Source organism: Corvus kubaryi, unplaced genomic scaffold (genome assembly GCF_017639235.1).
Source record: "Corvus kubaryi isolate FWS band 111438036 unplaced genomic scaffold, C.kubaryi_AGA036_p1.0 37394, whole genome shotgun sequence".
Classification (NCBI taxonomy): Eukaryota; Metazoa; Chordata; class Aves; order Passeriformes; family Corvidae; genus Corvus; species Corvus kubaryi.
The window spans coordinates 1564275-1585912 of NW_024581133.1; the positions used below are offsets into that span (position 1 = coordinate 1564275).

A 21638-nucleotide genomic window follows, 5' to 3' on the forward strand; every position below is an offset into this window, starting at 1 on the left:
GGCTACTGTAGTGCCAGCTTTCCTGGGCACGTTGTCTTTCTTGACGAGAAATTCTGCTGCTGTGGGATTATTGTCTGTCAGACAATATTTGAGCAGGATTTCTGAGAATCTCAGCGTGGTCCATGTCTCTGTGGCTGTAGTTCAGGGAAAGTCTGGAAGTCTGGGAGTTGTCTGTTTGTGCTCAGGTGCCTTCTGCTGTCCGTGGAGCACAGCTGGGTGCTGTGAGCAGCCCTGCAGAGCCGCTGCCAGCGCGGTGTGGGTGCAGCAGAGCAGCTGCTGCTGCAGTGCCGGGGGCTCATCCTGGCTGTACCTGGGCTGGGTGTGCAGGGCAGCTCTGCCCTGCACTGAAATATTCCCCACAGCGCAGGAGAATCAATTTCCCTAGGGCATCTTGAGTTATTTTATAAACAAGAAATTTAGGTTCTAATGTATTTTGAAGCGCCCATCTCACTTACTATAAAAGCCGGTGACTTCTTGGGTCCTGTGAATTGTTAATCTGTACGGGAGAAAAGACAACTCTTCCCAGGTTTGCTGTTACATTTAAATTCGGGTATCTAATACAATTCTTTTATGCTTGCAGATAAATGATTTTTTAAAACAATCAGCATACATTTCGTTTTAATTTTTCAAATGACTTGACAATGTATTGACAATAACTTAAGATTTCCTACTAGCCTGACTATAGTTGGGTAGGGAAAGGAATATGTTTGAAAAACAACTGTAATTGAAAAGACAGTACTGTCAGGAGTCTGTAGCATGGTGAAAATAACAAAATTAGGAAAAAATCTATGTCCATGGAGAAAAATGCTTCCAATCACAAACCTATTATGTATAACTCAGTATAGCTTGGCACTGCTGTCAAGCTGTTTCGTGGTGTTTTCTTTGGTTGCCTTTTTTTTTTTTAACCGTGTTCAAGCTCTGAGCTCTCAAATAGATAATATTCTTTCTCTCTTCTATTCATATCATCTTTGTATCAGGTTAAGGTCGCTTCAGAGACAGCCCCAGAGACCTTGCATTGTGGATCTGTGCTCACAGAGCTGACCTGTTGATAAACAGGGGAGTTTGGTGCTTAGATGTGCCAGTCTGTGGTTCTACAAATATTTACTCAGAGGTGAAAATCAAAACAATACATGAAAACTGAGCTTTCATTTCCTTTGGGATTTGCTTCTTGTCTTATTTTGGAAAGCTCCATTAAAAGCTTTTCTTCCATGGGATATACTGATGATGCAGTGGATAAGTCAGATCTGAGTGTGCATCTAACAACTGGAAAAAGTTATTCTGGCTGACAGCTGAGAATTGTGAGAGTGATAGTGAGATATGCTTGGTGTCATAGCAAACCTACAGATGATCTGCAGCAAATGTAAATGAACACGTGGAGGGAGCTGCTGTTTCATCACATGTCTGTGGTGAGAGAGCCCTTCCCTGTTCAGCACTCTGTGGGGTATGGAGACACCAGGAATCACTGTTGGAATAGGAGTAATCTGCTCTCAGATGGGACAAGACCTTTTCATTTCCTACTCAATAAAGGGTAGGTCCCCATGGCCCTGCAGCTGGGACCCTGAACACTGCTGGGCATGTTCTATGGTGCAGCATCAGTGGCTGAGTGAGTGCAGTTATGTATTTTAGACTTGGCCAGTTCCTGGCAAAGCAGCTAAATTCCATGTAATTTTCTATGTGCTGCTATTACTAATTTAACAATGGTTCTTATTATTTTTCAAATTAAATACAAATAAAGATGTTTAACGTGTTGAAGCTGGTTTGTGTGACATCTATCAATGTGGTTCTATTAATTGCATACATAATGTCTGACCCACAGATGTGCAAATATAGCAAAACTCTCAGTCACCTTCTTCCTCCCTGTTATACTTGAAAATAATTAGGATGTATAGAATCAGAAAGATGAACTATAGTCTGTGACAAATGCACAATTATTTTATGCAGGGTAGTTGCGTGTGTGCATGTGCGGTGTAACTTTTTTCTCTCTGAAGTAATTGTAGACAACACTAAAGTCTATAAATTATTCCAAAGCCAAATCCTGTTGTAAACAAGCTCATAAGAAGTCAGGAGCTCTTAGATTATTTCTGTCCTTAGATGTTTAGCATAATGACTTGTTTCCAATGAACCATTACTTCTGCCTCTGGAGTTCCCATAGAGGAAATTAAGCATTAAATTTTAAGTGGTTTTGTTGTTTTTTTGTTTTTTTGGTTTTTTTCCACCTGCCATCCTAATTGCAATTTTCAAAGTTTGCTTCCAGTGACAATGGAAACCTTTTCAATAAATCAGCATTATTCCAGCAATCTCTGTGCTCCAGGCAGTAGGATGTAATCTGCCTTCCCAGATACACCTCTCAGTTCCCATCCAAGCCTGCCCTGGTGGGGCTGAAGCCCAGGCAAGGAGCACTGGGCCATGTGGCTCAGTGAATGCAGAACTGCTCCAGGGAGAGGGACAGGGACTCACCCCGTGTGCCCAGGGCACTGTGAGACTGCTTGAGACACTCATCAACCTCGGTACAGCCCAGGGCTCTCTTCTGAGGCTTTCTTTGTTTCTTCCTGTGTTAGGTGCTGCAGAGTAACTGAACAACAGTGAATTCATCTGCATCTCTTACGGAATTAGCTGGCCTGTAAATGAAATGGTTTTGCCTAGTCTCTGTCCTGTTGCCCACATTTCTGGGGATTTGGCATATCTGCAGCTGAAGTGAACTAAGTTCACGCTGTAGGTGTTAATTTTAATATGCATGTCATGTTTGAAAGTGTCAGCAGAAAAGACTGAATGATACTTGTTGCGTATAAATCTGAAGTGCATAATTGCTCCAGCTGACATGTATGAATGCACTTTCATTATTGTGTCAAGAGGACACTTTGTGCTTGCAAATGAACAATGTTTGGGGTTGGCAATAAAATGGGAAGCACTTGCCTAAATAAAGTTTATTACAGCTTTTAAGAAAAATGTAATTATGAAGTGTTCATACTGAATTAGAAAACTGGTTTTGAAGTGTTAACTTTAATATGAAATGGAGTTATGGTTTAAAGGGGAAGAGTGCACGGTGCTGAGGGTTTGCTAAAGTGAGCCCAATATAAATGTGAAATGATGCTATTATTTTGCATGACCTCACAATATTCAGTGGGTATTATGAGCTGGTTTCACAAAATAACGAGTGACTGACAGCCGCCCGCACGTTCTTAAATCAGTTCACTTAATTTAGTGACCACAGGTGGAAAATATATGTGTAAATATAGAGATTCAGTCTGAGAATCCAAGGAAAAGGGCCTAGTGTTTGGTTAAAACTAACCAGTACCACTAACCCTTACCTGCAGAAAAGATTCTGTTTAGGAACTAAAACCAACCCAACAACAACCAAAGAACCAACCAAAAAAATAAAATCAAAACAAAACCAAAAAATCACAAACCACCAAAAACCATGTTTATTGAGTAAGGATGAAAATCAGTAACACTAGAAGTTTCATTCAGTATCCAAGCACCACCTTACCTTACAGGGAAGCTCAGCAGTAAGGCAAGGACTGTTATGTTGGGATGCTCATTAGAAGTTATTTGGAAACTTCTTATGTTCACTGGTACTGTTGGACCTCTGGCCTGTTGTGTGGCTCTGTAGATATGACACATTACAGAGAATAAATATGGATTTCTATGTCTAGCATAATCCAAAAAGTAAAATTATTTGGGTTCTAAGCACAGCTTTCCAGCCTGCTCGAAGAAAACTCATCCAAAACTGCCGTAAATTCCAGGGCATCAGAGGTGGTAGGCAGATTTATGAACTGCTGGCTACCAGCCGCATGCCTGGTGTGTTTATTATGCAGAGCACATGAGTTAGGTATGATTCTGACCTCTGTGTTGCTCTGGCTTTAAATCAAGGACTGTTGAATTATGGGTTGTAATCTCTGGAGAAGCACTGTGCAATCTGAAATGTCACCCCTGCTGTGAGTTGGGCAGCACAGGGAAATGTAGGATAAGCAGCAAGCAGGAGAGGTTCTGGAGGGTGTAGTCTCAGATGGTGGTGAATGTAGTCCTCAGCTGGCAGGAGCTGGAGATGCACCCATCTGGGGCTGGAGGCAGAGTTTAGCCTGGGAAGCTGCAAAATTTATTGATTCTTCACTGCCACAAGACAGTGTCTGCCAGCGAGATTGTGATGGAGCCTCTGTTACCCACTGGAAGCTGAAGCCCTGAGGGAGGGGGATGGCAGAGGTGTTGTTCACCGTGCTAATTCCTCCTTGTCTGTGCTTTTGCACACCCCTGTGCTACGGGAGTGAACCTGACCCATGTGGCATTTGGGAGTTCGTAGGAACTTGTTACTGTCTTTTGTGATTATTCAGTATTTCTAGTGGTTGTAAAGATATTACTCTTAAGAGATTGTTTTCTGCATAATTTCCCAATTCCATGTTTTCCTTTGTTCTTTAGGAGATCTTTCAGAAACTCCCTCTGTGCTGCTGTGTTTAAAAGAACAGTGATTGTCCCAGCAGTGAGGGAGACTTTGCAGAAAGGAGGTAGTAATTGCAGTCATACAAAAGCTTTGCTGTCCATCATCAGAGAGTCTAGATATGTTTCCCTGTAGCTCCAGTTTTGTTTGCATCTCGAAATACAGTGTGACTTCAGTGTGTCTCCTACTTGACTACAGATGCATTTCTGCTGTTTCTCTCTTTCTCTCCCCTCCCCCCGTTAGGAAATAAAAATAGAATAAAGCCACTTTAAAAGTCTTTCCTCCTTTTGGACTGAAACTTCTCAATGAAATCTTGTCTTCTCCCCAGCTTCCCTCTAAAGTTCTTTCTCTAAAGGTTTTGATAACCTCTTGGAGGGCTAGAGATGCTCATATAAGTCTGTTCTGGCAAACCTTATGCCTGCTACAAGGCACTTGTAGCATAAGTGCTGCCATTCCGTGAAGATTCTCGTAAGAGAAGATTACGTGCGATGTCCCTGGAACTGCGTCTCTCCAACTGCTTCCAACCTGCTGGGCACTGAGGGGGTGTAGAAAGGTGAGACACTGCCTGTAGCTCTCTGGCATCACCCTCCAGTTTTCAAGCTGTTAAACTAACAATGAAAAATTCTGATTCCTGTCTGTTTGCCTGCTGTTTATTTCTGGAATGCCAAAGCATTACTCTCCAGTGAGAACTGATTGTTGCGCATCAGGAAAAAATTGTTGAAAATGACTTAAAAATTATCTTTTTTTTTTTTTTTTTTTTCCTTTTGTACTTAATTACCTGTGGAACTGAAGAGAGGCACTCCTCTCATACAGCTAATTTTCTTTCCCTGGCTGAATCAAGCAGTAGCTGCAGAGATGGAAAATACAATAATCCTCTTAATGGAAGTTGGTGTTTATTGCTAAACATGTAACATTTCCCAGGATTGTGTGTTAGATATGTAACTTAGACTGGTTGAAGCACAGTTATGTAGCACTGGAGCTCTCTATCCATCCTTAAGTTGCACGGATATGTGCAGTGCCTTCTCCCTGACATCCAAGATGCTATTTAAACTCTGGGGTTTAAGCATAGTAATGAGAAGTAAAGATAGAGTCACAGTTCTCAGTGCTGTTGGTATTTTTAGATTAGATAGCACTTCTGTAAACTATTGGGGTTTGTGTGCATTGCCAACTATTCCATGTTAATTTAAATCAAAATAAGAGACAGCACAATGGCCCTCTATTGATGCAACAGTACCAGGTGTGCTTTGTAAGACCAAGGAACTCATGAAAAAAAAAATCTATTGACCTTCTAATGTTCCTCCAGTCTGAAAGAAAAGCTGTCCCCCATAAGATATTGCCCTGCTGTTTACAGGAAAGATTTAAGAGTATTTGGAAATATAATAGTAATGGAGAAAGAATGGCTGCAACACGAGGTATTAGCTTAATGCTTGTTTGTGTGCCTAATTATTTCATTATTAGCCCCTACTGTGCACTTGGAAGAGTGAGAGGTTCCTGGATAGAAGCTTTCACTTCCCACTAATGAAGAAAGATTATTCGTTCTCAAAATTTAGTCGGTTTTCTGCACACAGACCTGTACAGAAAAGGAAAGGAAAGTCCTCGCATGCAATTCTCCATTGGCAGCAAAGGAAGAGGGAAAATGAGTATTTTGCTTTGGGACAGAAGAAACTGGAAGAACAAAATCTCTATAGATGTGTAAACAATCTGGTTTAGTTGCAAGGACACAATAGGAAAGCCTAACTAAATTGTAAGCATAACTAAATTTTAGCTTATATGCTGTATGAATTTATTTACAAATTGTTCAGGGGTTTGCAACTGATCCAGAGCACCTCAATTCTTTGTTCTTTTAAAATTTTTTCTCATCTTGTTTTAATAAGCTCTGTCCTGTCAAAAGCAGATGTGAAAATGTCAGTCATAACTCAGCTTTTTGCAAAGTAATGTGTATTGAGGTCTTTCAAAGGTGAATTAGCACATCCCTGTGGTTAATCTCGCCATTAGATAATATTTTACATAAACCCAGGGAAAGGATGATTAAAAAAGGTTAAAATTAAAGTGGAACAAGTCATGTCCAAACAAGATTGTTTTGAGAAGGGAGGCAGGTAGTTGCTATAGTTTTTTTCAAAATTCCAGAGAGAATGATACCGCCATCATTTCGTAGCTGTAGTGTCAGTCCTGGTCACTTTACCCTCAGTGGCTGTGTCCAGTACCAATGCACAGTTTGTGCAGAAGGGGATATCTTGCTTTCTAAAATGGGAAGCAGGTGTGGAATAATTATTTTCCTGTGAATTTTATTGTTTTGGGGGAGGGGAGTTCATTTATGGGGGTTTTTTTTTTGTGGTTTTCTTATTTATTAAAAACTTATTATTATTCAGGTGTTTTGATTAGTTTTATTTGGCTGCAAATTGAAGAAATACAACATGCCAGATTTCTATTCCATCAAGAATATAAAACCATGTAGTTATCAGTTCAGCTTTTCAACACCACCACGTCCCTCTTCCCTATTCAGGAAGCTACTGATTTTAAAAGTGTCAAATCTTAGAAGATGATGATGATCGATTCTGAACTGACCAAGCAAACTGAAGAAATACTTTAATTCCATATATTGGTTCTAATGTTCTTCTGGTCAGATTTTTCATAGTTTATCCATAACCCCAGTTAGCCTTGACTATCAATTCTGATATTGCACCACTGGACGATGTCAGCATCAATGAAACATGATAATAGTGGTCAGGGAAATTGATCTTTGGAATCTGGAAGGAACAATGTGGGATGTGCTATGGTTATTGAGGTGGTCAGAAATAAAGAAGTTAGGTAGGAGGTATTAGAGTGTGCTTCAGTAACTGAGCCAAAAAAGAAAAGAGAGAGGAAAAGAGGAAAGAAATGGTTTCCAGATGTCAGCACTGAGGGAAAAGGGAAGCCAAGAGAAAGCAGGTCTGCATGTTTTGGGGGATGGAGGTAAACGGGGATTTTTCAGTATTGGCTTTGCTGTATAAGAAGGTTTCCAGCCATGAGGCTGATGTGGCAAGCAGGCGATGTTAGAGAAGTACAGGACTGAAAGGACAGGCACGGTGTGGAAAAGTGTATTATTAACTTAAAACAGTCACTGCACGTTAAAACAATTACTGGTGACTGCTGGGCACATTTCCTGTGTTCTGTGCTGCCTGTCTAAAGCTGATCTATCTTGTTTTTAAGTGCACTTGCCTTCTTGACTGTTATCACCATACTGGCATAATGTGTGTTGTAATGTGACGTTAGTGACAGCCCTGCCAAATTAGGGGGGTTTCTGTTTTAAAATACACATCTGATATATAATGGAAGTACGACAAATGCTTGGTCCCCTTTCTGATTTGGGATTTTGGGACAAAACATGCTTTTGCCATCAAACACCAACTGATCAAAGTAAAACAATTTTTTTCAGAAGTGTATGAGAGGTATTGAAACTCTGTCTCAAAGCTGATTGCCTTTCTGTCAGAAATCTGCATGGTTTTCTCAAGGTTTTCTGTAGGGCCGGGAGTGTTCTTTGCCAATGGGATGGAAACCACTAATAGGACAAAAATAAAAATTCAAGTAGCTCTAGTGTTTATGAAATGAGAAGAATTACAGTTTCTGAAATTCTCAGAAAAGTCCATTTCATATTCAAATAGCATAAGATCAAATTCCAAGTGTTGAATAATACTGTGAATCAGAAAATAATAGGTCAGGTTTTTGATCTTCTGTTTATTTATATGCAGAAAAGATACCCTCTGACTTCGAAACTCCTCATTGCTTTCCTAATGTTGTTTCATGTGGCATTTGGGCTGCTTACCTTTTCTCTGCAGACCTAGTTAAAAGGATGAGTTAAATTTGGTATATTGTGGTTTTTATTTCTAATTAGCTGGGATGTAACCACTCCTGGAACAAATCTCATCAAATGACTCGGGACTGAGTTGCATTTAGCTTGAACAAACAGAGAATAAATCTGTGTCTCTGATTCATTCACTCATTTTGATCATCCCATTTACCTGAATTCAGTGCTAGTTTCTCATATCGAAGTGTTCTTTCATTTCTGAGTGAAAGGATGCTCAACTCAAGTGTGATGGAAAAAAAACCCACTGAAGTCTGAAGTAGACATGGGTGGGAATTTTAAAATTGTTCACCCCTGAAGTTTTCCCTGAAGTCTCTGGAGTTAGAAAAACACCTGAACTTAGTTGAGTCATTTCCCCCCTCCCCCCATATGTGTAGAGATCCCAAACTGTCCCTTCAGGCTCTCCTCAAGTCACTGCTGGGAACGAGGTCTCTGACGCTTTACGTGAGTCTCAGCCTGATGTGTTGTAGCCCAGAGGGGGCTTTATTCAGCCCTTTAAGGAAAAGTCCTTCCAGTGTCCCTTGCCCAGCCAACGAGTATCCTTGTTGGGCAGCCATAGCCAGGCAGTTGTTTGCAAGCACAGCAGTGTCTCTAACCCAGCCCCAAAGCCCAAAGCAGCAGCGCTGGGGACTTGGCTCACCCAGCGCCGCACATCGAGGACGGTGCACGACGGCACAGACCCGTGAATGTTTGACTCATTGTCGGCTCTGGTCAGCACTGTGCAAACACTGTCCCACTGCATGTATGTGCCTCAAAACCACTCAGCAATCCACTGTCCCATGGTGTGTATCTGTACTAAGGCTCTTGTGTAGGACGCTGCTTTGTCCTCACCAAATGAATGAACAGCTAGGGTCTCCAAAGACGAGTTAGAGAGAGATACAATATTAGATGAATATTGGAAATGGTATGTTGGTAGTGAAGGATACTGAATTACTCAGGTTGACTCCCAGAGTGTATTCCTGCATTTCTTCATGATGATTTTGGCCATTATAATGAAATAGTATATTAAGGGAATAAAAGATTGTCAATAAGGTATTTAAGCTTCCAGTGCTGAATGTAAAATGCGTATATTTTACCATTTAATAGCAACTCAGGTGCTTCACCTTATCAAACTGCAATAGGTTAAGAAAAACTGTTCCTTCAGTGTTGTATATCAGCCCGAGGGTGAAGGTAGGGTTAAATTTCACTGTCTAATGCACATTTGCTCTCATCGTAAAGCTAATCTTGTAATTTCTCACAAGACTGGCAATCTTGGGAGAAATGAGCTAGTACTGAGGTTAAATTACCTCTTACCCTAAAGGAGGCAAAGGATATTCTTGGATGAATGGCTCAGCATGATACACATTATAGATAACTAAGGTGTTGCATAATACAAGTCTTGGCTTTTGGCTGTGGAAAGAGCTTTAGGCCTGTTTTTAGTAGGTTTTTTAGTAGCATATCTGTCTGGAAAATAATTCAAGGCTTTTTGGAATTACTCAGTTTTACTGAGTCTTTAAAATTGTACTATCTCATTTTATATTGTCTGTTGACTACTGATCTCAGGATTTTCAGTATTGGCTGGAGTCATTAATGCAGTCCCTTTCTAGTCAGTACAGTGCTGACTTTTTTGATGAAATGTGCAGGATACTGGAATTTAAGTAGTGTGGCTTTTTTTTTAATGTACAGAACAATAAGTGGTGAACCACATTTTTCTCAACATAGCAATGGAGCTAAAATTTTTAAAGCCTTTGTGTCAATGCTTACAGATTTAAAGACAAGAAACAGTAATGCTTTCAACAATTACTTTAATATTAGTTATTGAAATGAATGAATCTAAGGAGAGGTAAACTCACACATTGGTTCAAAACAGATTTTGCAGTCTGTTTTTAATTGTTTCCTGACAGCATTGATTCTTCTTTTCTGAAACAGACTAAATTATAATAAAATGCAGAGCCATGGAAGGAGTTGAAAAATAATCCTGGAATAACTTATTTAATGCTGATTACACAATTACTTTTATCTCATAATAAATTATTTTTCATAACTTTCACCCGTTCCACGTGACAGTAACTAGAAATGGCAAGCTCAGCAGCAAGTAGGGATATTATAATATATGAGTGGTTATTAAAAGCATCAAGAAAGGGAAGTATTTAGAGGAAAAGCCTGGATTGAAAGAAATTAAAGTGTCTATTAAGATTATTAATATAACATAGCTGTGGCTCATAGTTCTAATAATCGAGTGTTACTTGAGGGTGCAATATCCCTTCATTTGCCAGTAGTGCAGAGTTAAGGGGAAAGATTCATTTTACTCTGTACTTTTGGATATATCTATGAAGAAATTGAACAAATTCAGCACATTTTTTGGACATGTTTTGGTTGGATTGAAGACATGGCATTCAAAATGGCAGAGAATTTAATAGAGAGGCAAGATGAATGGGGTGGATAACCAGTGAAATGATGATTTTATAAAATGGGCTGTAGCTGATAACAAGGGATTACATTGTTGGCAGTCACAGATACGAACAAGTTCTGTAGAAAGCTGTAGAAACTTCCAATAAAAATAATGGTTTGTGAGATCAGGTAAATAAAGGAGCTGGAATATATTCACAGAATATTCTGATTTGGAAGGGACCCACAAGGATCATCAAAGCTCAGCTCTCCAAATCAGTTGAGTTTGATTTTAATCTCTTGGTTAGTTCTGAATCCCTTTTGGAAAATCCTTAACTGCAGATATGTATTAAAGTTGATGCTGATCTATGGCTTTATGTTAATGTGAGACTTTGATACTTCTTGAGAAGTCAGAGAAAAAACAAATCCATTCCAGAATGTAGTATTGAGATGAATTTAGGGACTAGTAAGGGCCCATATAAAATTTAGAACTGAATTTTTTTGTTAACAAAAAAAAAAATTGTGTTGGAACTGAAATGGCACTAAATTCAGTGAGGAAGATAAATAGATAAATAGATATTTGTGTGTGTGCACCTTACAGTTACCCAGAAAAGAAGACAGAATAACTTATTTTAGACAAGAGAAGAGCTGTCAGTAGGAATCTTCAGCAGTAGAAAAAAAATGCCTTTAACGGAAAAATAGCCATAGCCATATGAGGAAAGAATGTAGAGTGCAAAATCCAAGGAGAGAGGAAAGGGAGAAGGCAGAAGGTTTCTGCCCTAAATCCCTCAGTGATCCCCATTCCCACTGAGCTGGGGGGAAGGAGGGCGTGCAGGGAAGGGCCAACCCCAAGGGCATCATTTCCTTCTTTGTACCTACTGGATGAAAGTGACAGCCTTTCCTCCATTATTTATTTTGTAAGAATCTGCTTCCTTAGAGTAAATACTAGCAATAGTAAATATTAGCATGGATTCCAGTGCAAGTTACAAAATATAATTTACATTCTGAGATAGAACCATTAGCACCTAATTTTCCAATAGTATTCTGAGACTGAAATAGACTGAGCTTGGGACTTAGAGTCCTATCTGATTGTATTTTTTTAATATTTTATTTTAATCAGTGTTCTTTCTTCCTGTATAGGGAGAGGTTGGCTTCTGTGGCATCTGTTACAGGAGTGAAACTATGAATTTCATACATCACTTCCAGCATCTGGGCTTCCTGTAGATGTGTGACATCTGAGCTAGGTAAAGAATACATTTGACTGATTTCCTTAATTGCTTTATTTAGGTGCTCAAAGCTATTAATAGAAATGGCTGAAGGATGACTTTTTGATAATATGTGGACAAAGATAAATAGATATGGTTGGGTGGTGTTAAAAGGCAATAATAACAATGATCATAAATCTGGAAAGTTCAAGAAATTATTGCCCTCAAGAAGAACAGGTTTCATGGAAATGCTGGCAGCATTATTCCTTTCTGAGAGTTGTTTGTATTATGTACTGTTAATATAAGTAAGAGAAAACTCCTTCAGCAGAGGCTCCATCTGTGCTGTGTCTGTTACCTGCAGAAGTGGGGATGTGAACGAGCCACATGATCAAACTAGGAATCTATTTCATACTATTCCCACTTTTTCTCCTCCAGCTTTTGATAACTTCAGGGATGTTCCTGATTTCTGCCACCTGCAGCAGCAGAACTGGCAGCACAGGGAAATGACAGGGACCCCCCATCACAATGTTCATGTCTTCAGACACGAGAAGGACCATTAAAGTTACAACTCCTCCATGCCCGCTTTAGATGTGTCACCTCTTGAACCGCCTGATATGGTGATGGTGTGGGCAATTCAGAAATAGCTGCCCTACCCTGTAACCCCATTTCCAGAGGAGCCATGTCTTCAGAGCAGTTTCACTCACTCTCTGCAAATCTCTGCCTTGCTCTCTAATTTAAAAGGATATTCTTTGTGTCTGCCACCTCCCTGCTAAATGTAGATTGTGTGTCAGGGGGCTGACACACAAAAGGCCTCAATCTCTTGAGAAGCTGCCACCAGAACACCTAATAGACTGTCAGTTTGAATGTTTAAATGAGACACAGCAAGGGAAGGAATAATGCTTTTAACAAAAGAGTGGTGGGTAGACTAGGAAAAAACGCTCAGCTCCACTGACAAGGTGACTGGAAATGTAGTACTTGCAGTAGAAGGGAGGTATTGATGAAAGCATCAGTAACAGGTGAAAAATGGTGCTCAGACTTGGCTGCTAATGGGAAATAGAGCAAGCATTTGTGGCTGTAGAGAGAAGCAGGTAAGGAGTCAGGTTAGGACTGGAAGATTGGCTCCTTTGTAGGATGCAGTGCTGTCATCTCCCCCGGTGATGAGTGGTGCTTTTAAGCTACATCTCTGTATGTAACACAGATTTGGGCATGACTGAGCCCCAAAAATTAGTGTTTGTACATCCCATTTATGTTTTAAACCATTGCAGGTAGCTACATCTTTGAAACTATCCATGACATTATTTGGATTAGGGGTTCAGAGTTGAATTCCTGCATGTCAGCAGCATCTCAAATTGCCTCGCTCACAGATGGAACATGGAAGGATAGAAATTGCAGGGGTTTTGCTCTGTGTTGTGCAAGTGATGCATTTGAACACTGCCACTATGAAAGCACATTTACTTTGGTACACACTCTAACCAAAGACTCTTCTGCTTTCTTCAAGAAAGATGGAAAGAAGAGCTCTGTTCCTTCCTGTGACAGTAAAAGAACTTCCTGGTGCGTGGATTTGTTCCACGATGGTCTGCCAGAGAAATTTGTCTGTCTTTTCAAAATTGAGTGGTGCAAAAAAGAAGCCATTACAGGTCAGTCACTGTCTCTTTCTTCCTCCCTAGCCCTGACTGCTGGATGCCCTCATGCCTTTGGCTACCTGTTTTGCCGATAATTTCCCAGTAAACAGGTGGCCAGTCCTGTGTTGCTGGATGTTATTAAATAAATGGTTTTCCAGATGGCTGTAATATTGTGTCTTTAAATAAAAGTACACAAGCTTAGTGTCAGCATCTTATTTATGGAATGCTTTTGGCTCCTGAACTGCTTGTTGAAATTGTTGTGAGCCATTTGGTCACCGAGAAGTAATTGTGTATTACTGTAGACAACAAGCTGTTTGCATTAATTAGCAATCAAAGCATATTGCCAAATGGGGAATAACATGTCTTTGACATCTCTGCAGATCCTGGTAACTGAAGCAGTGCAAACCCATGGACTGTCCTTTGCTGCATGTTTAGAGTGTGAACTTCCAGTCCATCTGCCCATTCAGTCACCTGCAAACCCACCAGGGACACAGCTGGTACAAACAAAAGCTAAGGTAGGAGAAACAGCGTGTGAAGGCACAAGGGAGTTTGTACAAAGACATTGTTTTCTGCAGCAAAATAACTTGTGTGATCATTTCATGTGGCTTCCAAACATGGGAAATGGTGACTGTTGTCTTGTTCATGTGTGCTGTTTTCACCAGCTAAGGAAGAGCTGTAGTAAGTTGATCATAGGTACCTTGAAGCAGCCTTAGGGAAGCACAGTACAGCCTGACAGAAGGATGACCTTCTGAACACAGCACAGTAATCCACCTGGGGTGAGGCAGTGGACAGCCCAGATCTCATGGAATTAACCTCAGAAAGAATTCTAGCCATTGTCTGTCTCTGCTGTTGTACTTTTGAAGACATAGGAGTTAGAACTATTTGTCTCTGGACAGCAATGCCTCTGCAGAAGCACATTTGGATGTGGAAGGTGTCCTTGGCTGAACACCTAGATAGGATATACTTTTGTCCCATTTTGTTGGGTTTTGGGGTTTTTTTGTTAAAAACAGTTAAAAGATCGTTAAAAGATGGGAAAAACTGGAAGAGATCAGGAACTTTGTTCCATGTGCAAAAAGAACTGTGAAGATAAAAGGATATCTCTATAGAATTGACACTAAAAATAATGCTGTGGGGGTTTTCCCCTTTAGCCAGTCAACTTTGACCTTCTCTTGTAAAATAGTAATATAATATCAGCTGCATCCTAAACAGCAGTTGTTGTGATATGCACTCAGAAAACCTTGAGATTCATAGTATTTCCTGTGTAGCATTGTTTTTCTTCCTCAAGGATTTTTGAAAATGTTCTCCTTAGTAGGAAAGTTTCATGTGAAAAATTAGGAGTAAAGAACCCAGAGCAGTCTGGACCCAGAGGCAGAAACATTCATAGGGAGAGTGGGAACTGTGGGTTTAAAATTTTAGAACTCTTGTTTGGAAGTCCCAGCTTGATTTTTGATGACCTGTGAAGCCTTTGTTGACAAAGGTGGTCAGGATTTGCATGTTTTGAGGAAAAATTAACTGCATGCTGCATCTATTTGTCTTTTAAAATCAAATTAACTGTATAAGCATAAGGTGGTTTTAAGAATTACCTTCCTGGGCCCAAGCAAGTAAGTGTGTGTGTCTCTGAACACTCTTGTGCTGCTGTGGTGGATTGGGATAATTTTCTCTCTGTGTGTTTTGTAGTGCAAGTGGTAAGACCAGTTCTGGCTCCAGTGTGCAGATTTGTACCTCCTGAGCTAGGAAATGTGGGTGTTGGAAATCCAGCAGTGGTTGCTGCCTCTGCTTTTGTGTTGTGTAGAGAGCAAAGGCACGATGGGAGAGAGGAAGGGAAAATACATTCAAGTGCAGGTCAAGTGCTTCGCATTTTGACTTTTTTTGCAGGACTGCTCGTACTGGTAAATGCATTTATTCATTTTTCCTGTGCTTAAGAATCAGAGACGTTTGCTCGTAAAATGCCAGGTTCTCTGAGTTATTAAGCACAGTATAATGAACCCTTTGCAGAAAATAACTAGAATGTGATCTATGTCTGCAGAGGAAGGAAAGGAGGAAAACACATTAAAAAATAAATTAATGTAATGCAAAATAACCTTAGTTCCACTGCACAGAACTTTATAATTGCACTGATATTGTCAAGCTGCTATGCAGAAGATGCTGCACATTTTGTGCAGAAGGAGAGTATGATGATGAGTGTCATTCAAAATTAGGATCTTTCATATTCAGAGAGTTTCACACACACATTTGGCATGTAGAGGTAGAGATATTTCAATGAAGCAAGATATCATCTAGACAGGAACTCTTAACAAACAATTCCCACCAGGGGCTTGGGGACGTAGTTTTCTAGTGCTTCTGGGTTTTGGCTTTTTTATTTCATTTTTGCTTCTCTAAGATGTATTGCTTTTCATTTACTATGAAAAGGCAGTGCACTGACACAATCTTTTAGGATCTCATTCACACCTCCCAGGTTACACTGGAGGTCAGGGCTGCATTCTCAGCTCCTGGTTGCTTGATGTGAATAAATTGATTTTGAAATAACTAAATAAATTTCTGTGATAGGATAAGCAAAGATAAAGCATCTTCACCAAAAGGTTCAAAGCCAGCATAATTGGCATAATAAATAAATAAGAAAAATCTCTTTGCTGTCTTTCAGAATAGCATCTCTCACAGAATGTTTTTCACAGCTGCAGACTTCACTGGTCTTAGCCATGTGACTTACCCAGTTGAGACCTGTGACTCCTTCCTAGAGTTTCCAGGGGAAACGAAGCCCTGTGTGCTCCCTAAGGAAAATGTAACTGAGCAGAGGGACAGAGGGGATCATCTGAGGGGACTTTGTGCCACCAGTGCATACACTTGAAAGAGGATCATGGATTCAGGCTGCTCTCTTGCCTGTATACAAAGCCCTGTGTAAGCCTTGGGGTTTAACCAGGAGGTTGGATAATTGTGTGAGAGGCAGCTGAGCAGCTCCTCACTGCAGGGGCTGCAAAACAAGAGCAGGAGCTGCAGGAGTGGAGGGCAGAAGGGAGGACCCTGGAGAGTCTCAGCACTGGCTGGGGCTGCTGCGTTCGAGGAGCTGGAGCAGTGCAGCCCGGCCTCGGGTGAGGAGCAGCGCTGGGACGCTGGTGCGCGTGTGAAGGATCACACACGGTGATCCTTAGTGTGTGCAGTCCTGCTGTACCACAGACACTGGCCATGGCAGCAGGCTGGCTTAACTGAGCCCTGGTGCCTGGGCAAGGGACCCTCCACCTGGGCCTTGACAAGAAGAGGGGTTTGGGGAATTTTTGTTGCGTTAAAAAAATGTTTGCCTGCTGATATTTTGCAAAACTCATTGGACGTTTTCAGAATGACTCGATTTGCTCTGTTTCTTCTGTATTATGACCTGAATTAAAGGGGGCTGAGAGTGAAAAAAATGGATTTTGAAAAGCTCCCATAGTAAGCAAACTGAACTTCTAATTTTGGTCAAAGCAAAACTTTTAGGCTGTGTTTCACTAAATTTGACTGCACTCCATTTTTCTAAAGCCATGTTTATTTGCATGGAGGCTGAGCTGTGAAGGGGGAAGGTGGTCCTGAGAATGAAACTGAGCAAGATGCTTTCAGCTTGCCTGGCTTTGATTACTTGTCAGGAGCCAGCGTTGCTCTGTTACTGAACCTGTTAGTCTTATGCAGTTCTGCTCTTCCTCAAAAAACTCCATCAGATGTATTTACATGTCCCCTTGGACGAAAGCCCCAGAACCAGGCAGGGGTGCCTCTGCTGCCTCTCGTACTGCAAAATGGTTGCAATTTTGCTTTTGAACCTGGAATGATATTTTATTCTTGTATCAGTCTACTGTATCAATCCCATATAAATCTTCTTGGTATGGTTCCTCAGACATGAAGACTTAGCCTTAAAAAATTCATTTAATAGTTATTTCATAAAAGCAATGCCTGCATACTTTTGTTCCCCTTTGTGTTTTTCTTGTCACGCTTCATTGAGGTGAAAACAATTTATTTGCTTCTCCTGCCAGGATATGTCGATTTGACAGTGAAAATAAGATGTCATTTTCAGTGTCTCATCTGATCAACAACATAGACAGCCATCAACAAAATATTTACATTTTTCAGTGATGATTATGGATGAGAATGCATAAATCAAGGTTGTTTTACATTTTATAATCTAAATTGATTCTGAAGTTTTGTTAGGACTGGAAAGTGCCAAAATGATTCAGTGAACTCTAAGCATGGCAATAACTATTGAAAACAGTCAAAATCAAGGCTATTCCTTCTTACATTAATTTATTTTCACTAGTTTTCAGTTCACTCTTGCTGGTAGCTCCCATTGATATTAGGTGTAAAAGAAGGTAAAATGTTCCAGTTATTGTGGGCTTGTTTCTAACTTTTTTGCTTATAATCTAAATTTCTGCATTGGCCATATCACCAGAGATTTGCTAACAGGCAAAGCTAAATCTGCTTTTAGTTTTCCAACTTCTTCTTTTTTTTTTAATGTCTAGCCAATTTATATATCAGCTACAGTTTTGCATTTATCTGTAATTTTCAGTAAGCTAGGTCATGCTCTTTATTCTTTTATCTGATATCTTCTTGCCTCCTAAAGACTCTGAAAACTTTGATTTGAGACCAAGTGTCTCTTTAGATGTAAACTCTGCCAGATATTGAGTCACTAGACACTTGTGAGGACTTTGGTGATTGCAATGCTGGCAACTGCCTTTAAGCTTTATGTACGCTTTTGTAATTGTCTTGTGTGTTCTCACAGGTGTTCTAATAGCACCCTTAAAGCCTTGGGTCCTTTTTTAATGACCTACACAGACATAATTGTAGAATGGTCGAAAAGAGCATAGTAAAAGAAAGTTAAATACCTTATATAAGTCTTTACAATCCTTTGGGGATCATTCAGTCACTGCCTCATGAGCCAGCTCAGTTTTTCAGTTGGGGGATGGAAGTTCTTTCCCACAATGGAAAAGTGCAGTTTTCAAGCACAGCTGGTGTGGTGGGGATGTGCTGCAGTGAGCACAGCCACTAAGGAGTGGCCATCCATCATTTGACACACTAATCTGGAGGTCTTGCAGGGGTTACAGAAAAGCAAACCAAGGTGGGGAAAAGTAATTATTTTATACATTAGAAGTGCCGGTTTAAGTTTCATTTCTCTTGTTTGTTTTTCTACCCTCTATTTTGATGCCTGAGTTGAAAGCGTTGTGCAAACAGACAGCCAAGACAGAACAGCAGCTCCTTGTTCATGCTGCTGGGAAAGCCCAAGTAATGCAGTTACCCTGGTGCTGAATCCATGAGCAGTCCGTGGCATAGATGGAAGCTCCCACTCCAGAGTGACTTTGGTAATTCTGCTCATCTCTGCTTTATACACCCAGTGCAGTGGGCTGAGACTTCCATGGGTTTGGAACAGCTTCATGGATGCCGATGTCCATCCAAATAAATGGATCCCAGCTTGGTTTCCTTAAATGTTTCTAGTGTTTCTCAGAAAGGGCGTAGCCTCTATGCTCCCAGGTACTCTAAAATGCTTTGGGTATTGTTTTAGCACCTCTTCTGAACACTGAACCTTTCCTACACTGGAAACTTAGAAAGCAAGTACATGGGATCTGAATCTGGAATTCCCGGTATCCAAATAAATGGTAACACACAGTGAGCAGAAAAGTGCTGATTTTTGAAGGCAACGGGCTTATATACAGCATGAAACGAAGTATTAAACAGTTTTTCAGGCTGGTGACCTTTTACATTGGGGAGGGAGGATGTAAAACCTGACATTTTTTCACCGATCACGTTTCGCAAGAATAAAAAAAACCCCACCTTTAATCAGTGAGTGATAAATGCTCTTTTTTGGTTTTGAAATATTCTACGATTGATTACACACACTAACTTAGAAAAATTGCCACAGACTCATAATGACAGGATTTATCTGAAATGATGTAAAATTGGTTTCAGTATTTTTTTTTTTTTTAAATAAGAGGTTGTATGGTTGTATAAAGGTTTCATTGTCTTTAGGTAGGAGTGAGTAGCTCCTCAGTGTGGGTAATTGTACCTGGTGGTCATTGTTAAGGAAAGAGAAAATGCCTCCAGTGTCTTTTGGTCCCAGTTTTCCCTCCCAATATGCCCCCTCAATGCTTCCTTTTCCAGCCAGAGCTGTGTTTAGCATGGAAACACAGCCACAGGATCAGGATGCCCAACATGTGTCAGTTTTATAAAGTGTGTATTTCATGAGCTGTGCTGAAACCCAAGTTGTTGAAGGGTATAAACACAGAGAGCTAATATTCTTCCGGCAAATCCAAAGTTATTTTGATATAAGACGACTTCTGGCAGGTTACCTTCTGTCCTTCCTGCAGTAAAATAATGGCTTTTGTCACTTGTTTTTAATTTCAAACTGATGTGCTGGAAGTATCTATTTCAAAGATGAAGGAGAAGTAAGACAAAAAGAGATTGTTACTTTCCCCAAATCGGTTTGATTTCTGTCATTACAAAACAATACCTTTCCAGGAGATGTCTTTGAATGCCAGCCAGCACTGTGACAGATAACTTATAGCTGCTCTGATTATTCATGCAGATATCAGCAGGTTATTCCAAAAGGGCTTTATTTCATATTGTTAAAGCTATTCTCTAAAAGAAACAGTAATCTTTCTGATGAGCATGGGGAACAATTTCTTCAATACCAGTCCAATTTATTTGGACCCTCTGATTGGTGCTTTCAGCTAGATCTCTAAGCACAATATTAATTATTCATTAAGGTACTTGAAGGGAGAATATTTGCATAGCCATACTGTCAGAATTGATGAGGCTTTGCGTATGCACTGTAGGAATAGCTTTCAACTTAGTGCTAAAACTAGAGATGATACTAATAAAATTGTTAAAAAAAATTATCTATAAAGCCAACAATAATTTGAACTTTCTCATAACCACAGAACATTTATTTTTATAGCACCCACATGTCCTATTGAGAGATCATGAAAATATTCTTTCTACCCCGGTCATGTGGGTATAGAATAAAAATAAAATAATCCTCAAGAACCTTTGTATAATAAAAGGTCATAATGGGGATAATAGATAGTAAAAAGGGAGAAAGAGGTTTCCCGTGAGTGGGAGGAAAGAGTAAGCCTGACATTTAATGTACTTATCTCCACTTGGAAACACACAGACTGGGTTTATGGAAAATTGTAGTGTTCTGTCCTTAAATGCATGGATGGGCAGAGGATCATCTGCTTACTGAAAGGTTGGGATACTCCTCTTTGTGTGTGCATGTTAGGGTGCAGTTAGCTCTAAAATGGTAAATTAAAAAAAAAATCAAAACATTTAAATTCAAACTTTTTAAAAAACAGTAAAAATTGAAAAAGATCTTGGTGATTGGGAAAGCTGCAAAGTGGCTGCACTGTGGCCTGGCTGCAGTTCCCACAGCTCTTTTGCAGATGAGGGAACCAGGCTGGAACGTGTTTGAGCTTTTAATAATCCCTTATTCCTTTCTCCCAGACCCTGAGCTGTGCAGGGGAGAAGCTCTTGCTTTACACCACACAGAAAAATGGAGTGACTTCAGGAGCTTGTGCCTGAGTCTCAGCATTTTCATTGATTTTCTCAGTATCCAGTCCCAGTAACGCTCACCTTGTGTGAAACACAGACTGCTTCTTACTCGCTAATCTGGCGTCCTCGTTAGCAGGGAAGGAGGGAACGTTCCAAGTTCTCAAACTTAGGGCAGCAGTGCCATCAGTTTTGGTAAACATTGAACTAAAACTGGTTCGTTTGTGAAAAAAGCAGACTTACAGCTCCTGAATTAGATAGCTGAAACTCTGATAGGAGAGGTGAATTTCCACTCACAAGGATATAATAACTTTTGTGGGATTATCTTTCAGACGGTACTGAGGGACATACAGGAAAAAAGTGACCACCTGCTGGAAATGTCAACAGGGGATCAAAAGCAGTATAGACCATTTTCATTTATTGCAAATTTGGCTTAATTCTATTTCTAATCTTCTGTCAATACCTTTTGAAAAATAGTAAATTTACAATGTTAAAACCATTTGAAAGCTAGAATATGGTACATTCAGTGCAATTCTGCTGAATCTAAAAATGTTTGAATATAGCAGAAAACTAGTTTTAGTGTAGATTTATTGAGAAACCATTATAATGTAAACTGAAATATTGCCAAATCAAGTGCCTTTCCATCATAAAAATGAAATAAGTTGAACAGAAAATAA

General features: G+C 40.1%; 1 long non-coding RNA gene across 1 annotated transcript in view; it reads left to right on the plus strand.

Moving 5' to 3' along the window:
- Positions 1-21638, plus strand: part of LOC121669718 — a 190476-nt gene that overhangs the window by 36735 nt on the left and 132103 nt on the right. Inside the window, exons 2-4 of the long non-coding RNA XR_006017876.1 lie at positions 11781-11884; positions 13344-13482; positions 13848-13982. This is a non-coding gene — a long non-coding RNA (uncharacterized LOC121669718). The remainder of the gene's footprint in view (positions 1-11780; positions 11885-13343; positions 13483-13847; positions 13983-21638) is intronic.